The sequence below is a fragment of the Thamnophis sirtalis genome, unplaced genomic scaffold, assembly GCF_051295495.1.
Source record: "Thamnophis sirtalis isolate CommonGarterSnake01/CBP01778 unplaced genomic scaffold, rThaSir2_p1.2 scaffold_4, whole genome shotgun sequence".
Lineage (NCBI taxonomy): Eukaryota > Metazoa > Chordata > Lepidosauria > Squamata > Natricidae > Thamnophis > Thamnophis sirtalis.
In genome coordinates, this window is record NW_028261384.1 from 141,326,606 (window position 1) to 141,332,099 (window position 5,494).

Consider the following 5,494-nt stretch of genomic DNA (forward strand, 5'->3'; position numbering starts at 1 on the left):
AGGAGGTTGAGTAGAGTAGAATAGAGTAAGTAGAGTAGAGTAGAGTAGAGTAGAGTAGAGTAGAGTAGAGTAGAGTAGAATGGATAGAAAAAGTTGAGTAGAGTAGGGTAGAATGGATAGAGTAGGTTGAGTAGAATAGGACAGAATGGATAGAGTAGGTTGAGTCAAGTAGGGTAGAATGGATAGAGTAGGTTGAATAGAGTAGAGTAGAATGGATAGAAAAAGTTGAGTAGAGTAGGGTAGAATGGATAGAGTAGGTTGAGTAGAGTAGGGTAGAAAGGATAGAGTAGGTTGAGTAGAGTAGGGTAGAATGGATAGAGGAGGTTGAGTTGAGTAAGGTAGAAAGGATAGAGTAGGTTGAGTAGAGTAGGGTAGAATGGATAGAGGAGGTTGTGTAGAGTAGGGTAGACTGGATAGAGAAGGTTGAGTAGAGTAGGGTAGAATGGATAGAAAAAGTTGAGTCGAGTAGGGTAGACTGGATAGAGTAGATTGAATAGAGTAGGGTAGAATGGATAGAGGAGGTTGAGTAGAGTAGAATAGAGTAAGTAGAGTAGAGTAGAGTAGAGTAGAGTAGAGTAGAATGGATAGAAAAAGTTGAGTAGAGTAGGGTAGAATGGATAGAGTAGGTTGAGTAGAATAGGACAGAATGGATAGAGTAGGTTGAGTCAAGTAGGGTAGAATGGATAGAGTAGGTTGAATAGAGTAGGGTAGAATGGATAGAAAAAGTTGAGTAGAGTAGGGTAGAATGGATAGAGTAGGTTGAGTAGAGTAGGGTAGAAAGGATAGAGTAGGTTGAGTAGAGTAGGGTAGAATGGATAGAGGAGGTTGAGTTGAGTAGGGTAGAATGGATAGAGTAGGTTGAGTAGAGTACGGTAGAATGGATAGAGTAGGTTGAGTAGAGTATGGTAGAATGGATAGAGAAGGTTGAGTAGAGTAGGGTAGAATGGATGGAGATTCCTCATGAGAGGAATTAAAGGGAGAGGGTCCTGAAAATAAAGTGGTTACCCATGGTGGTAGAGATGGAGGACTTTCCTCCCCAGTCGTTGAACAGAAGGCTTCCTTCTACTAATCAATCTCTGGAACTGAAGAACTTCATTTGGACCTCCTCAAGTCCTACCTGACCCTGGGTGTGGGATCCTACTCCAGCCCCTGTTTCTCTCTCCCTAGGTCATGGCAGCCCACGTCCCCATGGCCCCTGGTCTTCCTCAGATGCTCAAGGCGGGCATGAAGTACTTCAGCGGCTTGCAGGAGACGCTCTTCACCAACCTGATGGCCTGCAAGGCGTTGATGCACTGTCTACGCACCTGCTACGGTCCCTTGGGACACAACAAGTTGGTGATCAACCACGTGGGCAAGATGTTCCATTCCTCCCACGCTGCCACCATTTTGAAGGAGCTGGAGCTGGAGAGCCCCATGGCTTGCCTCTTGCGTTCCGCCGCCGAAACTCAGCAGGAAGACTCAGGAGACGGCACATGTTTCGTCGTCCTGCTCGCTGGGGCCCTGCTGGAGAACGCGGAGAAGCTCCTGAGGTCCGGTGTGTCGATGGTCCACATTCGAGCGGGATATGACATGGCTTGCAAAGAGGTCCTACGGCTGTTGCCCGGCCTTGTCTGCGTCACATTGAAAAACCCCCATAACCAGGAGGAGGTGCAGTGTGTCTTGCAGTCCATCCTGGGCAGCAAGATTTTCAGCTACCAGAAGTACTTGTCCAAGTTGGTGGCCATGGCCTGCATCACGGTGGCGCCGTCCGACCACTCGGCGTTCAACCCAGATCTCATCCGTATCTTCAAAGCTCCAGGGGGTGGCATCTTGAACTCTTATGTCTTGGAGGGGATGCTCATCCCCACGGAGGCAGAGGGCATCATCAAGCGAGTGGAGAGGGCCCGAGTCGCAGTCTACTGTTGTTCCTTTGGCGTCTCCAAGATAGAAGCCAAGAACACGATCGTGTTTGAAAGCGCCATTCAGATGAAGAACTTTGAGAAAAAGGAAGAGAACCTCATCGCCCAACGGGTCCTGGGTCTCGCGAAAGCTGGGGTCAATGTCTTGGTGGTGGGGGGAAGGGTGGACGGTCTGGCCGTCTTCTACGCCGACCGGTGCAGGATGATGGTGGTGCGGCTGCCATCTCGGACGCAGCTCCAACATCTGTGCAAAATGGTGGGCGCCACCTTACAGTACAAGCCCGACGTGCTGTCGCCCGAGGACATCGGACACTGCTATCGTGTCTACACCACCGAGATCGGCAGCACTGTTGTACTGGTCTTCAGTCAACACGGTACGCCATGTCCTTTGGCTACTGTGGTCCTCCGAGGAGCCAGCGACGAGATGCTGGATTGTCTAGAAGCGGCCATCCAAGACGGTGTGCAGGTATACAAGAACTTGGCCACTGATGCGCGGTTCTTGCCAGGGGCCGGCGCCACCGAGATGGCCCTCTCGGTGCGCCTGAGCACTCTGGGCATGTACTACCCCGGATGCGAGCAGTACGGCATTTTGGAGTTCTCCCAAGCGTTGAAAACTCTCCCGGCCACATTGGCGGACAACGCAGGCCTGCCGGTCAATGAAATTATGGCCAAGATGGAAATCCAGCATCAACTTGGGAACCAGAACACGGGCATGCTGCTGGGTGGGGAAGAGGCCAGCACCATTGACACCGTCACGGAAAATGTGCTGGACCCATTCGTGGTGAAATACCGAGGTATCGTCCTGGCTACTCAAATAGCAGTGATGTTGTTAAAGGTCAGCGACATCATGGTGGCCAAGAAGAGTGGGGGTCCCAAACCACGAGGAGATAACCCCAACTGGGACAAAGAACCAGATGCGTTGGATTGAGGGGCCCTCCTTTCTCCTCAAGAGCATCCTATAAGTAAAGTACCAGGCCTGCTGTGTGCAACATCTGCCACCTTTTCATTTTTGACTAATAAAATCTTGGTGCCCATCAAAAAGTTTCTCGCTTTCCATTCCAGCGTTGAGTACCGGGTGAGACAGATCTTTTCCAACAACGTCCCTCTTGCTTAACCTCTGGATCGGCTGGTCGGAGCTGAGTGGAGGTGCGTTCCAAGGATGTAGAGAAAAGAATTATGGGGAAAGAGTTGGGAGGGACCTTGGAGGTCTTCTAGTCCAGCCCTCTGCTCAAGCAGGAGACCCTCTATCATTCCAGACAAATGGTGGTCCAGTCTTTTCTTCAAAATCTCCTGGGATGGAGCACCCACAACTTCTGGTGGCAAGTGGTTCCACTGGTTAATTGTCCTCCCGGTCAGGAAATTCCTCCTTAATTCCAACTTGCTTTTCTCCTTGATTAGTTTCCACCTATTGCGTCTTCTCCTGCCTTGGAGAATAGGTGGACCCCCTCTTCTTTGGGGCAGCCCCTCAAATAGTAGAAGACGGCTATCATGTGGTATTCCAGATGTAGCCTTACTAAAGCTTTATCAAGCGGTATTAATCATCTTTTAATGACCCCATAATGCCTTGAAGGGTGGAGTCTGGACAACTGAATGGAGCTGAGTGTTTACTGGCCCGATGCCCTCCCTGTCCCCAGTACGGAGGTTTTTTTTCCCCCCAGAGACGACATATATATATATATATATATATATATATATATATATATATATATATATATATGTGTGTGTGTGTGTGTGTGTGTGTGTGTGTGTGTGTGTGTGTGTGTGTGTGTGTGTGTGTGTGTGTGTGTGTGTGTGTGTCTGGTGTCTGTGTCTGTGTCTGTGTGTGTGTGTCTGTGTGTGTGTCTGTGTGTGTGTCTGTGTCTGTCTGTCTGTGTCTGTGTGTCTGTGTCTGTGTCTGTGTCTGTGTCTGTGTGTCTGTGTGTGTGTCTGTGTGTGTCTGTCTGTCTGTCTGTCTGTGTGTCTGTGTGTGTGTGTATAAATAAAATATTTATTATTACTACTCCACTTCTGACCCCAATCGAGCCTAACATTTATGTCGCTAAGTGAGACAGTTGTTAGGTGAGTTTTGCCCCCCTTTTCAACTTCCCTTGCGTCGGTTGCTAAATGAATCACTGCAGCTGTTGTGAATCCGGCTCCCCCATTGACTTTTGCCAGTCGCAAAAAGAGGATCGCGTGACCTCACGTGACCTCGGGACGCTGCAACCGTCGTAGATAGGAGTCAGTTGCCGAGCATCCGAAGTTTGACCACGTGACCACGGGGAGACCACAACAGTTGTAAGGGTGAAAAACAGCCCATCTCTCAGCGCCGCTGCGACATCGAGCGATCACGAAATCCACGGTTTTAAGTCGAGGGCTATCTGTTGTTTACCGGGGGACGGTGGAGGGGGGGTGTCCTTTGGCTCTGGTCCTGCGCCGCACCTGCAGCTCTCCTACCTCCCCGTCCAAAAGTGGCAATTAGCAAATGCGATTCTCCGTCCAGGAGTAATTAACGAAACGGCCTGCCACGAGGCGCATTTCTCCGTAATCAATTAAATGAAGGCAGGTCGAGTTTTCAGGTGCAGCCACTCATTTGGTGGAGGAACGGCGTGGATTGGGCGCCCGGAGAGGACGGAGGGGCACCGAGGGCGGCCCCCCCTCCCTCCAATTAGTGGCCTTTTAACGATAACGGTACAAGGTAAACTGCCAAATTTAGAGAAATAACCGAAGTTGTATTTAGCAACAAATCAAGTCGGAAAGAAAATGGACGTGTTCGGGTCACCTTCGACTTACAAACAGTTCGTTTCGTGACCGTCCAAACTTACAACGGCCCCGGGGGGGGGGAAAGAAAGGGCCATTCCTCACCCTTACGACCGTTGCAGCATCCCCGTGGTAGCGCGATCGAAACTTGGATGCTCGGCACACACTTAACGAGGGTTGCAATAGCGGACCTGGCCATGTGTTTTGGGTGACTTTTTCAACAGGCAGATTCGACGGGGAAGCAGCGTCCCTTCACCACGCCCCGACCACCGCAGAGATTCGCTTCACAACTGCGACAAAGAAGGTCGTAAAAGGAAGCAAATCGGTCTTCGCACCGGTCTCGCTTAACGACCGAGACATTGGCTGGCTGGCGGACTTCCCCAGCTATCCGGGTGGCCCAAATCTTTTGGCACGGTGGTCCCGCAATTCTACTCCACGCCTAATTTGTCTCACACAGTGGCCAGCCCGGAGGGGGCGGGTATGCGTGTCGGGAGAGGGGGGGGAGAGTCTGCAAAGAAGGGGATGGGAGCAGGCCTTCCCCACCGCCGTCATTCCTCCCCACACCCAGCGTGCCACCCGCAAAAAAATGTCTGCGTTTGGAGTGCAAAGCCAGCTGTTCGCAGCCTGTTGCTTCCAGGCTGGAGTGAGCGTCCAGGGACACAGCTCTCACACCGCCCGCCAAGCCTGGAAACGCAGCCAAGCGACCCGGCGAGGAGTTAAGCTGAGTTTGCGATGATTCATTCGGCGGTGTTCTGGTTCCAAGCGGGAGCCGGCCCCAGTGGCCAGGATAATGCGCCGCGGTACGCTTTAATATTTTAAAATCCTGCTGCTCCTGGATGCTCTGCGTTGGAAGGCGTGCG

The 5,494-nt window shown here is 51.3% G+C and overlaps 1 pseudogene; it reads left to right on the forward strand.

Annotated features, from left to right (window-relative positions):
• Positions 1-1,170: 1,170 nt before the first annotated feature.
• LOC106550923 (T-complex protein 1 subunit theta pseudogene) lies at positions 1,171-2,917 on the forward strand (annotated as a pseudogene).
• Positions 2,918-5,494: the final 2,577 nt, after the last annotated feature.